Source organism: Mya arenaria, chromosome 17 (genome assembly GCF_026914265.1).
Source record: "Mya arenaria isolate MELC-2E11 chromosome 17, ASM2691426v1".
Lineage (NCBI taxonomy): Eukaryota > Metazoa > Mollusca > Bivalvia > Myida > Myidae > Mya > Mya arenaria.
This window is the reverse complement of record NC_069138.1, coordinates 18,642,274-18,658,731: the sequence shown is the minus strand read 5'-3', so window position 1 is coordinate 18,658,731 and position 16,458 is coordinate 18,642,274. Positions and strand designations below refer to the sequence as shown.

Here is a 16,458-nt window from a genome sequence, read left to right as displayed (position 1 = left end):
TATATAGTAAATCTTTAAAAATCTTCTCCGAAACTGTAAGGCCCAGGGCTTAGATATTTGGTATACAGCATCATCTAGTGGACCTCTACCAGATTTGTTCAAATTATTGCCACAGGGTCAAAATTGACCCCGCCTAGGGGGTCCTTGTTTTTACGTAAACTTGTTATATAGTAAATCTTTAAAAATATTCTTCTCTAGAACCGTAAGGCCAGGAGATTAGATATTTGGTATACAACATCATCTTGTGGACCTCTATCAAAGTTGTTCAAATTATTGCCACAGGGTCAAAATTGGCCCAGCCCTGAAAGTTATTTGTTTTTATATAGTCTTATATAATAAAACTTGAAAAATCCTCTTCTCCAAAATATAAGACCTAGAGCTTTCATATTTGGTATATAGTGTTACCTAGTGGACCTACACCAAAGGTATTCAAATTATTGTCCCGGGGTCAAATTGGCCTTGCTCAGGGGTCATTTGTTTTTACAGTGTCTTGTCACTGAACATCTTTTCCTCTGAAAGTAAAGGTCAGAATGACTCCATACTTGATATGTAGCATCCTTACATGGTCCTTTCTCAACTTTGTTCAAATGGTTTTGTTTGGCCCCTTTTAGGGGTCACCAGAGCAAAAAATAGAAAAACCTTTAAACAACTTGATCTTATTAACTGCTTGATGGATCTTCAAGTCTGAAGCATCCTAGCATGGGCCTCTGTCAGGTCTTTTCAAATAATTTTGTTTGGCCCCTTTTAAGGGCCACCAGAGCTAAAATTAGTAAAAAAACTTAACATTTTCTTCGCATGAACCCCTTGATAGATCTTCAGCAAATTTGGTTTGAAGTGTCCTTGCATGGACCTCTCTTAAATTTGTTCACATAATTTTGTTTGGCCCGGTTGCCATGGCAACCTAAAGGAAAATGTCAACAATTGGTTATAATCATCTTCTTCTCCTAAACCGCTTTGACAATTTTGATGAAACTTCATAGGAATGATCCTTGGTTGGTGCTTTTTCAAAATTGTTCAAAGAAATTAATTCCATTTAGAACTCTGGTTGACATGGCAACCTAAAGGAAAAGTGTCAACAATTGGTTACAATCATCTTCTCCTAAACCACTTGGACAATTTTGATGAAACTTCATAGGAATGATCCTTGGTTGGTGCTTTTTCAAAATTGTTAAAAAAAATTAATTCCTTGCAGAACTCTGGTTGCCATGGCAACCTGAAGGAAATTATAGGCTGTCGTGTCCGCGCTGTGACTTTCTCTTATATGGACAGATTTTAAAATGAAAATGCCATATGTTTTCAACATACCAAGACAACGTGTCGTGTGCAAGACCCATGTCCCTACCTCTAAGGTGAAAGATACACTAAGTGTTTATTCACAATGGAATGCTGAATATGAGGACATAAAGAGTGTTGGCTGTCATTTAGTATGATTGTTGTTTTTTTGCTCAGAGGCAATTTAATATAACTTGCAATATGTATTTGACACATAAAGGCAAGATAAACTTTTTATACGCCCGAAGGGTCGTATTATATTATGGCCTCCATCGTCTGTCCGTCTGTCTGTCCGTCTGTCCGTCCGTTAGCAATTCCGTGTCCGGGCCATAACTTGGTAACTAATAAAGCGATTTTCAAATAACTATACAAATCATCACTACATTAAAAGGATGTGTCGCGCGCAATTTCCAGGTCCATACCTTAAAGACTAGAATCACCATGGGGGTGCGTTAGCAATTCCGTGTCCGGGCCACAACTTTGTCACTAATAAAGTCATTTTCAAATAACTTTATACAAAGCATCATTACATTAAAAGGATGTGTCGCGCGCAATTTCCAGGTCCATACCTCAAAGACTAGAATCACCATGGGGGGGGGGGCGTTACAACTTTGTCACTAATAAAGTCATTTTCAAATAACTTTATACAAAGCATCATTACATTAAAAGGATGTGTCGCGCGCAATTTCCAGGTCCATACCTCAAAGACTAGAATCACCATGGGGGGGGCGTTACAACTTTGTCACTAATAAAGTCATTTTCAAATAACTTTATACAAAGCATCATTACATTAAAATGATGTGTCGCGCGCAATTTCCAGGTCCATACCTCAAAGACTAGAATCACCATGGGGGGGGCATTAGCAATTCTGTTTCCGGGCCATAACTTGGTAACTAATAAAGCGATTTTCAAATAACTTTATACAAATCATCACTACATTAAAAGGATGTGTTGCGCGCAATTTCCAGGTCCATACCTCAAAGACTAGAATCACCATGGGGGGCATTAGCAATTCTGTGTCCGGGCCACATCTTTGTTACTCGTCCGTTAGCAATTCCGTGTCCGGGCCATAACTTGGTAACTAATAAAGCGATTTTCAAATAACTTTATACAAATCATCACTACATTAAAAGGACCTCAAGCCGAATCTTCTTCGGGCGTATAATGCTCCGTTTCGCGGTGCTCTTGTTATGTACTTGTTCATAGATCAATGTCACATTGGGGGGCATTTGTCACATACTTTGACAGCTCTTGTTCAATATTCTTTGAGAAACAAGCTATATTAATAACAAAGGTTAAACTCTTTTACTCAGGTGAGCGATTTAGGGCCATCATGGCCCTCTTGTTTTATGTATTATTTATTTATCATATGCATTGACAATTGATTATAATTTCATAATATATTATTTATTCTTTTATTGTATGTATTCTAGATCATTAAATAAATATAAGTAAATATGCATTCAAATTTCTGTATTTAGTCTTAAATAATAAATGTTGATATTGTTAAGACCAAAATCCGCTGGACTTTAGACCAATATTCCCTGGAATTCAGACTAAAATCCACTGCAAAGCCTCTCAAAAGTATGGCATGCATGTATTTGTGTCTGTCGTTTACCTTAAAGGTTGTACCCACCAGGAATACTTTTTGTATCCTCTCAAAATTCAGACTAGGAAACTGACTTGAGGTTGAATATATAAGATTATGTTTTTCATCATCTTCAGACAAATAGAAAATAGCTATCAGCTAAAATCTTATTCAACAATAAATGTTTGAGAATGCTAAATATTAGCAGTACACAGGGTATAAATCTTGTGAAACACATAGCAATAACGTGCTAAATAATGCACGTGAATCTATGTAACTTGTAGTAGTAGAAGTCAAGTTTCATCTTGGTTTATTACAGCAGAAGCAGTGATTACGAACTTCGTAATCACAGCCCCAGAAACAGAAGCGTTTTTATTAAATCTCCCAGGTTGCGGAAACATGGCACATCGCAGGTGCGGATCCAGGAATTGATGTTAGAGGGGTAGTACCTTAGGGGCGCAACTTTTGACATTTACTCCTCCCTCCGAAAGTATAATACATAAACTGTTTTACGGGAATTTGGGGTTACTCCCTCATGTATGTAGTCGGAAATGGTGCATTATGAGCTTATTTTATTACCTTTGTTTCTCCGATATTGATGAAAACAGTAAACTTCGATTATTTTAGAGGTGGCGCACGCCGGGCGCTTAAACCGCTAGCGCTTCGACCAAATTCCTTGAGCTACACAGTTGGTCCAAGGCCAATTCCCCGCTATTTTGGCGCGAACACAAAACCACCGACTGTCCTCCCGGACCTGGGGTGGGGGGATGCTTACCATTGACTGGTGCATTACTTTAGCGACAGCGATAGGTTTTCATATTACTTTTTCCCTGTTTGAATGTAATATCTTAATTGTCTGTTAATATGTTCACTGATAAAACTTTTGCGGCCTGGCACATTGCATCTCATTAGTCATGGCAGTATTCTTCAAGTTCAGGCTTCTTTTTTCAAAATTCAAAATGTTTATTTTCTAAACCATTCATTGATTTATCAACACCATATTCACACATTCTCATTTACAAGAGGTTTGATAGTGATAAATCAAATGTGTAACGCATGGCACCATCACTCTGGTGAACGAGAATAATTTCATATAGCACAATGTACATGAAATAATGACAGTATGGCGAGTCGTTCCTTCACTATTTTTACCCATAAATACCATAAATTAAGCCTTTTCATACAATAGATCTCCATCACCTCTCCGACTCCTTTATAATTTGTGTAAATATATGAACATAATCATGTGGTCTTTAACAAAGATAGAAGTGTAAAAAAGTTTATATCTTCGACTTCAAAGAACTTCATTAATGCTAATTCTTGACCAAATTTTAGTTGCCTTTAACCTTGAAAATAATCGGTTAAATGGCAAGATGTTTGTAATCAAGCTTAACGACAGCGTTTTTGTGACATTGATGAAAGATGGATTTTTTTTGTTTGTCTTTTTTTCAATTCGGTTTGTTTCGGTTTCCCATAATCCTTTGCGAGCGCATGACTACCGGTAAAATGTCTACCCTAGATAACGATACTGTATGTGTGTGATGTTGACCAGTGAAAAGGAGAGCATAATTAGCAAAATAGATTGATAGGTAGGTAAAACATGTTAGGAACATCAGTTTGTACATTTTTCTATAAATTTCTACCGTTTTTTGTAAATGTCAATGAAGTTTTCGACTTTTATACCCAACTTCAGTACTCATTTAAGTGGGTGGGGTAAAATAACAAATATAGTGGTAAAGACGTTCATAGTGGTTCTCAAAGGTTCAAATACATATTGATTGTTATGCATAAAATTGTGGTTTGTTGGGTTTGTTATTAAATTAAATGAATGATATTTTGCAATTAGTGTGAAATTGTTAAGATGTGCAACTTTAAAGCAGTCAAGTAAATGAAGCTTAAAGCATAATGTGATTAAGAAGGGCATTTAAATGTTGCCTGCTGTGCTTATATAAGCAAATAAACAGGTCTTAAACAGCTGATAAATAATGTACTAGTAACTTGTAACTATTTAAATATCTGACTGATATTAAAGCTGCATTCTCACAGATTAAACATTTTGACAACTGTTTTATTTTTGTCTTCGAACAAGCCATTTATGCAAACGTGCAATAAAACCAGTGATATAAGGCTGCTGACAAAACATTGGATCACAGATTTTCATATTTAAGTAAACAAATATTTAAAAACATTTTTCTTTAAGCTGCACTCTCACAGATATACCATTTTTACAACTTTTTTATTTTTTGTCTTGGAAATAGCAAATTGTTGCGTTAATATCTGCAATCCAATGATAAAAGGTTGCTGACAAAAGATCAGATCGTAGATTTTAATATTTCTGTTCTAATAATATTAATGTTTTACGGCTTAAACCGTTACTAACAGTTTAAGAAAATGCATAAAACGATAATTTTTAAACTTCGATCTGATTGTTTGTCAGCAGTCTTTTTTTTAATGGTTTCCATGGCTTTTCGCGAAAATTGGCTCGTTCCAAGACAAAAAAAAAAAGTTGTCAAAACGTTCAACCTGTGAGAGTGCAGCTTTAAACCATTAGTAACGCTTTGAAAATTAGCCTTCAAATAATAATTTTCAAATGGAGATATGAAAATTGGTGATATGATTTTTTTGTCAGCAGACTTATATGTCTTGTTTGCAGATATTTACGCAGAAATTGCCTCATTCCAAGACAACAAATAAAAAAGGTGTCAAAACGGTAAATCTGTGAGAGTGCAGATTTAACAGCCTCTTTAGAGTCTTTTATATTTTATTTTTCTGGTTCACTTGGATGATGATAAAACTATTTTATTTAATTTCAGATATGTTCATTGTGGATGTTTGAATCTGCCAAGTTGATGCTGAACAGGAGTAGGCAGTTGATACCATTGATCTGATAGCACCTACTATATCGGTGGTTTTACAAGATATTTTTGTGCAAAACACAATAGACTGAATTCGGTTCAAGAGCAGAGATAAAATAAATGAGGTGTGTCAATATGAATGAAAACTTTCCTTGACTGCAAGGACTAAAGAAAAAGATAACAGCCGAACAAGAGATTTTTCAAAAAGAAGCAAGATGGGGTTTTTAACCCTTGGCAAATGAACCTTAAAAGGGATTATTGCATACCAAGGACAATTTTTATTGTTATTGAATTATATAATGCTTAATGTTATTATTAAATTGTAAAAAATACTGTTGTTATCAATATGATTGTCTATGATCTTTTTATTCCAACGACTGTTTAACTCCCATGGTAAATATTAAAGACATAAAATCGAGTTAACGTTTGTTGGCAATCACTAGCCACCTGGTTAACTTAGTTTGTAGGAGTACTGTGCTAGTAAACCGGCAGCCCTTAGTTCGAGCTTTTTCCTATCATGTTACTTTAGTATTGTTATAGTCAATAAGCCTAGGTGTCGTTAGCATACTGTAGGCCGAATATTTTCTTGGCCCAAATTCAAACAGCCTTGAAATTTAAATAAAACTTGGTAAACATGCAAATTTCCATAAACAATATGCTCATGTCCAGCAAGTTTCTACATAATATTTAAAGACTTGAATGATGAAATACATCTGCTGCTTCTGTATTAAAATTTTCATAACTTAGATTGTTCATCATTGTAAATACAGTGCTCAAATTTAAAGCTGCATTCTTACAGACTGACCGTTTTGACAAAAAAATGTCTGAAAACCAGTGATATAAGATTGCTAATAGAAAATCAAGGATCCTTTTTACATATCTTGACCGTTTTGACAAAAAAATGTCTGTAAACCAGTGATGTAAGATAGATGATAAATCAGTTAATCTGTGAGATTGCAGTTTTAAAGGTGCAGGTCCCTCAAGGTCAGTTGGCAGGAGATCTCATCAAATCTAACAAAGAATCATACATTCAATGATGCAATTCAACTTATTCATTTTGATGAGAATCCGCATATAATGAACACCATGAGCTCTGTTGTTTTTTGTTTCGTTATTTATTTATTTTATTTTTTGGGGGGGGTATGACAAATTTATTATTTCTGTAGAAAAGTCTGATACTTTCATATAAATTATAGCAAAACAAAGTAAAAATGGTTGCATAGAATTAAAATATTAATATTTATTTAATTATCTATAAAAAGAGTTCATATAATAAAACATTATAATGCACATTGTAAAACGTAAATGTTAAACGTAAATAAAGTACAAGGACATAAAAATATTTAATTATATATATTTAAATGATTATTAAATAATAATATCTCTTATAATAATAATTCACATAAAAAAAGGTGTTGAATACTTAGCACATAACATATTATACATGTATGAATATCAATAATAACAGTAAAAAAAACAGTTCAACCAACAAAAGAGATCCAACAAGTACTAGCAATGGGAATCCAACCAATATGACCTGACAACCTACAATAGCGGTTCAATCAGCACTTCATTGCAGTCAAAACAGGCTCAACTAGATATTCATCCATTAAATGCAGTCCAACCAACGCTTGTGGTCAAACCAACACTTCTTGTCCATACATTGAAAGTTGTTCAACCAAAACTTGTAAATCAACAAATTATAGCTGTCTGATAAACAATAGCTGTCTATCCAACAGTGATTCAAACAACACTAGTTGCCATCACACATTCTGTCAAACAAGAGTCCAACCCACGATGATGGTCCAACCATTTATAATTGTTCAGCCAACACGTATGGTCCATCCAATATAGCGGTCCAGTAAGCAAAAGATGCCCAACCAACACGTTGCTACCAATCTAGCAGCCCAACCAATTGTAGTGATGTTCTTCATTGAAAGTAATGACCTCAGAAGATATCATCAGCATATTTGAATCATATCTGTAAAGAAAGGAATGGAAGATAAATAGTATATTTTTTATAAAAAAAGAAAGTTACTCTCAGACTTTTTCATGGATGGGTTTTGAGACAATCTGTACCCCGATTTAATTCCAGGCCTGGGTGTATTCGCGACTAGCCCGGTGGCCATCATAATATTTAAACATAACTAGTAAATCATTCAGAAGACTACACAGGTGACAGCATGACATAATTACTCTTTCTAAGTAAAATGTTTATAACATAGTTATAAAATACATAGAGCAGTATAAATATCTTTATTTATAAAGATGATGATTTATATATGTTCATTCATAAGACTATTTCATAGTTATACCTGGTAATGAAACATTGATAATAACTGAAATTTATTATAGATTATCATTATGTCCTGTCTCTAAAAATAGTGAAAATATTTTAAAACTCGCCATAAGCACAAATTGAGGTTAGTTATTCTAAAATACCGTACAGGCTTTTTTTGTTTAATGATGTTTAGCCTGTCCAGACTTTAAAAAACGTCAATATATTATTAAAAAAAGAAGCCTGAACGGCATTTTAGAATGATTAAGTTTGATATAGGAATAAAATTACTGCATGCAATAATTGTATTGGAAATTCTAAATAACTTTTATATAAATATTTAATTTCATTTACGTACATTCAGAACTCGACATACTATAATTCATAGAAATCTGCTCTGCAAATTTATACTCCACCCACTTATAATCAATCTAGAGTGTGATCGTGTTCTATGGGATAAATCTTTGATTTCTTCTACAAATATGAACTATTTATATACATTTTATTCTCACCATATCGGAAGGCGGTACTTTGATTGGATTAACTGCATCTCTGCTGTTGTATTTCTTCAGATTTGCTAGCGTCTTCCTTATTTACATTTTACCGGAAGTCATGCGCGCGCAAGGGATTATGGGAAACCGTAAAGTCGCGAATCGGATAAAAAATTGTACTAGTATCTGATACAGGGTTAATGAAGCAATACGATGGTTAGACGTCATGCTAACCATTGTATAGTATAACAGCGATGAGGAATATGGATAAGTCGACAGTTGACAGGTAAGGACATTGTAAGAATTGTCATTTTGCTAATTTTTGCTTTAAATATGGCAATATTTTTCTTTATTCCCATTTCCTACATGTTCCCATTACAAAATCTTACCTGTCCTTCCAATTGGAAATTGCCCATTTTAAAACTGAACTTTATTCTCCAATTGGAATTTTCCCATTAACCAAATATTCCAATTGGAATTTTCCAATGTTCATACTTTCCCACTTTGAATGTGGGAATCCTCCAATTGGAAAGATTCACTCATGGGAAGGATTCGCAAACAAATGCCTTAAATGAATCTATCGGTTCTTCATTTTTAATGAATATATTATTTTTCATGTAGTGAGTGTAAAATATTCTTAATTAAACAGTCAATTTCAATTTTAAAAATTATGTTCCAAATTCTCCCACAATTTTAATAGAGCCAGTTTTCCAATTGGAAAAGCTTGAAAAAGCCATTTTCCAATGGGAAGGCCATTTTCCAATGGGACTCCCATTGGAAAAGTTGACTTTAAATGCCAAAAAAACATATTTCTAAATTAAATTTCAGGAAACAAAAAATATCTCTTATTAGTATTACCTAACACATTTTAAAAATACAAAAATAAAAAACATTGGGTGAAAAATAAAAAAAATAAGTTTGCAAAAAATCCGGATTTGCAAACTTAATCCGGATGCTGTTTAGAGATAGTACTAATTAGTACAAGATGATAATGTTAAATATTTATAGATTAAAAACCGTGTTCAAAATGTTAAAAAAAGTCATTCTGAAGACCATTAAATATGTTAAAAATAAAATGGACTGTTGAATTAAAGGGACTGTACTCCGTATGATAAAACAGCGAAAAAAGAAGAAGAAAACTGTCGAAAACTGACATAAACTTGGTATCGATGTATACAATGCATTCGACATTACTTACTGAAGTACCACATAGTTTACAATTAATTTATTTTTCGCAGTTTTTTCGATTTTTTTCATTAAATCATATTACTAGGTATGTCTACCTAGAAGAAATCATTCCTTATGCGTGCTTGGCTAGTCGATGTTATTACGTGATAAGACTATGTAAGGTACAAAGCTTAAATATTCCAACTGACAAGAGGAAGTCTTCGTAGCACAGTGGATACAACACTGGACTTCAATTTTGGGGACACAGGTTCGAACCCGGTCTTGGATTCGATGTTTTTTACATTTTGGTATGTTTTTTTTACAATATGATATCAACGAGAAAACATTTCATTAAATAATTGTTCTGAGATTCGTTACAGAAGAAAATCTTGTGTACAGTCCCTTTAAAATTTGTTCAATTCTAATTTCTTACTTCTTTCCTTGATTGTTAAACTATATATTAACATTGTTGGCCTCTCGTGCTTGAAGCTAAAAGAAAATACCATGAGCACATGGAACAAGCTGAAGTAAATGTTTAAAACCCTGACTCGTTAGAGAAAAATATACAATCGAACTGATTCAGCTTACTCTGACAGGTTGTTATTTAAAACCGCGCTGCTATTGATATATATAATTGGAAATTGACCTTGTATTGCTCAATACAGATCAAAATCGAACGGTCGATATTAATAATATTTTTAAAATACCAAATCTGTTGTTCATTGTGCCACTTAACAGTTTATATTTTATAACTTAATAAAAACAGTCAGAGACTGTGAATATTCGCTGTCACGTGGTTTAAATGGAGAAGTACACGGGGACATATGCTCTAAATATCTTTGGGAATTAAAGCTCTCCCATGGATATGAACTTTCTAAATTTTGGATATATTGGAACTTTCAGTGGTTGTGTTCATGTCTTCGAAAGAAAAAAAGAAAACTTTTGAAAAACAAGGTGTTAATAAACGGAAACATAAACGAAAGGTGGTATCGCCATTGTCCGATTTAATCCGCACGGGGATCACGGACATTGATCAATTGAAAACGAAAAGCAAACAAAGGAATTCGGATTACAATTCAGAATTAAATAATAACGTTTCGGACTTTACATACTGTTATAACCCACACAACATGGCATATTCCCAGCCCCAATTCGGCGTGCCGCACCCTGCGTTCAGCCCCTCTCCCTCGGGATCACCGTTCAGCTACGCAGCCTCGTACCAGCCCCCATGGGCGACCGAAATATTGCAAGAAATTAAAGACATAAAATCAAAAATAAAAGCCATTGACCGAATTGAAAAAAAAACATGAATGTTATCACGGCCAAGGTCGTCGACCTGGAAGTTAGAGTCACGGACATCGACCACCGCGTCACGGAAACGGAAAGGTCTTCACAGTTCATCTCCACACAAGTTGAAGCAAGTGAAAAAGAACTTAAAACACTAAAACAAACTTGCTCCTTACTCGAAAAAAATGTAAATCTTTACAACTCAAAAAGAAAAAAACTGAAGAAATACTTTAAGACATTGAAATTAAATCTATGCGCGACAACCACCTGGTATTCTATGGCGTTCAAGAGGCAGCTTCCGGCCAAAAAGAAGACTGCAGGAAGACCGTACATGACGTCATCAACAACGTTATGGAGATACCTGGTGAGTTCAATTTCGATACGACGTATCGCCAGGGGCAGCGCGGTCAATGACGCACCGACAGACCTCGTCCGATCATCGTGAAATTTCACTACGGACTGAAGCGGGAGAGGGTACGCACCTTTGAGCCGTCCACCCTATAACGCCTCAGAGATAGGAACATCGGGATCGGGACACAGCTACCGAAGGACGTACCCGACGCCCGCAAGCCGTTGTACGACGCCATGAGACGAACGAAGGACGCCGAAAAAGAGGTGAAGTTCGTTGGAAAATCACTGTTCATCGACAGGAGCCTGTACACACACCCAGCCAGTGGAGACAAGTAGGGACGTCAGGAGGAGTGTTTAATTAATGTAGCATCTTGGAACATTCATGGACTTAGATGAAAATAGTAGATGAAGATTTTTTAAACTTAATACAAAATGATGACAAAATTTTTTCTTAGTGAAACCTGAATCCTTCCAATAATTATCTTAACTTGGACATATCTAACTATAATTGTGATCATATTTACGGACAGAAAACATCTAAACGCTCTGGACGATGTAGTGGTGGCATTTCTTTATATTATAAAAATGTTTTAAAGAAGTATATTAAAATTGTCAGCAAGAGCGACAATGGAATTTTTTGGGTAAAGACCATTCTTTATTCTCACATAACAATGATGTTTATATTTCATGTATATCGGCCTCCTTATAGTACAAACTCTTTTATTTCTAATAATTTAAATGATTTTGATTTCTATGACAACCTTGGTTATACTTTTTGTACAGGTGATCTAAATTATCGCACCTCGGATGAGTATGATTTCATTATTAATGACAAATATTTAGATGAAAACCAGCCATTCATTAGTCCAGTTTGTGAAAACGTCCAACGCCGGTTTAGCAAAGATAAAGTACTCGACTTTGGAGGACGAACTCTGATTAATTTATGTCAGGCTACGGGTTTTCTTATAGCTAACGGCAGATTAGGCAACAACAAAAAAATGTGGGCGAGTTCACTTGCTGCTCCAGTAGGGGTGTAAGTGTCGTAGATTATCTTATTCTTAGACATAAAACGTTCAAGTTCATCGATAATTTTACTATTAATGAATTTAACAAATTTTCTGATCATGCCTGTATTTCGTTTTCATTATGTATAAATATGAGCAATAATGCACGTGGAAATATAAATGAAACACCCCCAAAAAGAACTCTTAAAATAATCTTTGAGAATGAAAAGGTCCCGTTATTCCATGATTTACACATGAATAAGAATGACGTATTATTACAGTTAACGCATCACTGGGCACGGGGTCAATTGATACTGTAGTACAATAATTTACAAATCTTATGTTTACTACAGCTGATTCTATATTTGGCAAGACCGTGGGAGTTTTTAAAACCAGTAAACATAAACATACACATAAGAAATGGTTTAATAAGGACTGTTATGATGGAAAGAAAGAGTTCAAGCGCAAGCGAAATATATATAACCGGAATAAAACAGATGATAATAGAAATAACTTTCTTTTAGCCCGGTCTAAATAAAATATAACTAAACAGAAAGCTTTTATTAAATACCGTAAAGAAGCAGGAATCATAGTAAATAACCTAGCCTCTACAATCCCTAGGCAGTTTTGGAAATCATTGAGGGAAAAATCTCGTAAAACAGAATCCGTGCCGATTCTTTTCAAGGATTTTTCCAGGCACACCTCATCAAATCAAGATGGGCCTTACATAAAAACGTAAACGATGAACAAATCAATGATAATTTACTTGACATAGTAATAATTGTAACAGAAATAAGAAATGCTGTATTATCTCAAAATAACAACAAATGTCCAGGCACTGATCAGCTTCCAGCGGAAATATTTAAAGCCTCAATAGATATTATATTATCTTTCCTAAAAACATTATATAATCGCATATTTCTTAACCATTAGTATCCTCAGTCGTGGGGAAAAGGCATTATCTTACCAATCTTTAAGAAGAGTGATATAAACGACGCTAAAATTTATAGAGGAACCACTCTAATAAATATCCTAGCCAAAATGTACTCCCAAATACTCTTTAATAGATTAACAAATTGTTCAGTTGTTATTGAAAAGCTCACAAAAAATCATGTTTTTTTCTGATATTTGGCGAACTGAAAGTATCGATAATTACACATTTGAAGTAATTAAAAAAAGAATCATAGACAAACATTGCCAAAGCTGGTGCGCAGATATCAATAATTTACCTAGATTAATAACATACGCCTTATTTAAACATGCTTTCATTAGAGAACAATATTTAGAAACAATCCATGAAAACAAATTTCGATATGCTCTTGCACGATTTAGAACCTCTGCCCATAGACTTGGAATCGAGACGGGCAGATATACTAACACAGCCGTAAATGACAGAATATTTGTATCATGCAATCTGAATCAGGTAGAATATCTGAATTTCATTTTTTACTTGTATGCCCAAGATATAGATAATTAAGAAACAAACTTTTTAAGCCTTATTTTTGCCACTGGTCAACGTTAAATAAATTTAAATCCATGTTATGTTGTAGCACAAAGAATAACACACATAGACTACCAAAATATATTTACTTTGCTAACCAGCTCAGGGAGGTTTTACATAACTAGGCTCGTATTTCCTTTTATACCTGAATTGCTGTTGTTTAATGTAATTACACTAAAAAAAAGCAATATATTTATTTTTATAGCCACACTCAACTATAAGATGTTACATCATTCATGTTAAATTGTTCCAGAAAATTGTATTTCTGTACTTTCTCCATTCATTGTATTGTATAGTATATGCTATGAGCATTGTATAATGTTTTACGCAATAAACTTATCGTATCGTATCGTATCGAATACCATAGCATGATCAATAACTCCCGAGTTACTTGTTGAAGCGTTAATTATTGATGAATTGTTCAGTTACAATAGCTCAAATTGTTAATTTCGTTGATCATGCAAATTCCCAGCCTATTAATAGACTAATCATATCATCCTCCGGGAATTTGACTTTAATATTTACTATCTTAAGCAAAATGGGAGCAATATACAGACAAATAAGAAAAGAAATACCTGAAGAGATTAGGCTAACTACTTTTAGGGTATTACACAAAGTGTTTTGTCCTAATCGTTAGTGCCCTCAGGTTTCTGTTATTATCGATGAAATCTCAGATTAATAAATATTGATCACTGAAGGCAGAAGAAGCGCAGCCCATTTATTTTGAACACATTCCTAAATGGCAATTAGCCAGTACACATAACACACGCAATTTGGATACTTGTTAGCTAGGGATTATAGATAGCTAGATATCATTTAAAAAGTCTTGTGGAGAAGCCCTTAACTAGATATTTACAAAATGTCTTCTAGCATTGAACGACTATTGATGATTTCTAAAGTTGACGGATCTTCAATTGAATATTTCATAATATATTCAATAACTACGAAATTCTGATAAGCTTCCAACAAAACATTCCTTTATTAGATTAAGACAAAAATATAAATACTTACATTTTACAGAATCACGTTATCTTAATGAAACACTGGGATCGTTCACTTGCTGGCCTCATTAATAATTCAAATACTCCCATGTACATCGTAGCTGAATAGTGATCTCCGGTAAGGTTGTCGCTAACACATTACGTGAAGAATAAACAGAGATCTCGTAGACTCTTGAAAACCTTGCATTATGGTACAACCTACTTAATAGAGCGTTGCATTGCGTTGTAAAGAATTGTATTGAATCTATACAAGGTCAGGGTCAAATTGAATAGTTGTTATAAATGCAGTCACGTACTTGTCTTTTCCTTGAAATTGAAATGTTTTAATTAAAAGTTGATTAATCTTGGACAGGAACTTAGATTATGGGTTTAAAATGTCGGTAAGGGGTATACATACAATTTATGAAAGATTGAAATCGAAGGATCGAACTGTCTTAGGGTTGAAAATCGAGGGCGCGCGAGACTGTTGTTTTAAACACATCGTGTGTCTTTATTGAGCTCAACCGTCTTTCAATAGTCTGCAAAATGACCAGAGGTAGAAACAGAAAAAGGGTTGTGGTCGAATTGACGGATACCTTGGACAAGTTTTAAGGAACCCGAACCACAAATAAACTTGTTCTCTGTCAGCTGCATCAACATTAAAGTTAAATTTTAGTGCCTGTAGATCTCATATCAGCATTGTGTGATTTGAAAGGGAATTGCCTACCGATTACTAGCATGTAATATGAATGGCCGTAAGTAACATCATTTATACAGTTATAACAATTTGTATCTATGGTCTTATCGTAACTTAAATCAGGCGTGAATGCCTTATTTTGCAATCTTTGGAAGCCAAGAATAACTTGGTTATTCTATCATTTCGGTAAAATGATACATTTCATTTTTTGTAAACAATATCCTTTTGAATGTTACCAAAATAATATAAGGTCGCCCGGCATTTGTGTGTCGGATACCTTAAATTGCCACAGAAGGGTTAAAGAAGGCAACTCTTGGCAGCTTTGGCGGCTCTGGCGGGTCTGACGTACCAGCGGCCATCTTAGACGGGTTTCTGGTGGGTCCGCAGAATGTTTACGGGTTCATTGAATGACAGTATTCATTGCAGTGGGGCATATTATACGCTATGAACACTAGCACTGGCATTCTTCGGTTACGATATCTTGATCTGATTAATCATTGATCATTACAAAAGTCGTGATGCATTGCGAGACCAGTGTAAATTCATATTGCTTTGAACAACATTTTTTCAGATAAAAGACATTGAAGACTTCTTTCCGAAGCAATATCTGTGTTTGCAACAATCATTGTACGTGCAGCTGTCAATCAGTACATATTTTAAACGATCGAAACAGTGAATTTAAATTGTTCTTTGTAGCCGTGATCTGTCTGTGCTCAAGACTCTCAAAATTACTTTGACTAAAGTGTTTAAAAATACAACATGACTCAAGCCCAGATACCCTTTTCTAACGACCTGCAGACATTGGACAGGTTTTGATTTCAAAAATGTCTCCTGGTCACCAATAAGAATGGAAATGACTTGAAAACTTTATGATATATATGTCATAGTTATGATAGAGACAGCGACGCATTAACATGTTCTTTAAACATGGTCACCAAAGGAAAGTGAAGGAAAGTGTTCAGTTGTTGGCTTCATTATTAAAAGGAC

General features: G+C 34.4%; 1 protein-coding gene and 1 long non-coding RNA gene across 4 annotated transcripts in view; one reads left to right on the top strand and one right to left on the bottom strand.

Moving 5' to 3' along the window:
• The window catches only part of LOC128224849 (uncharacterized), a 112,078-nt gene extending 97,134 nt beyond the window's left edge, over nt 1-14,944 (bottom strand). For all 3 annotated transcript variants that reach the window (XR_008259555.1, XM_052934934.1, XM_052934935.1), the window contains exon 1: nt 14,806-14,944. The gene's annotated coding sequence lies outside the window, so the exon portion shown is untranslated. The remainder of the gene's footprint in view (nt 1-14,805) is intronic.
• On the top strand, nt 4,362-6,047 carry LOC128224854 (uncharacterized). The gene is made up of 2 exons (XR_008259560.1): nt 4,362-4,449; nt 5,674-6,047. It is a non-coding gene; the product is annotated as an uncharacterized LOC128224854 (long non-coding RNA).
• Nucleotides 14,945-16,458: the final 1,514 nt, after the last annotated feature.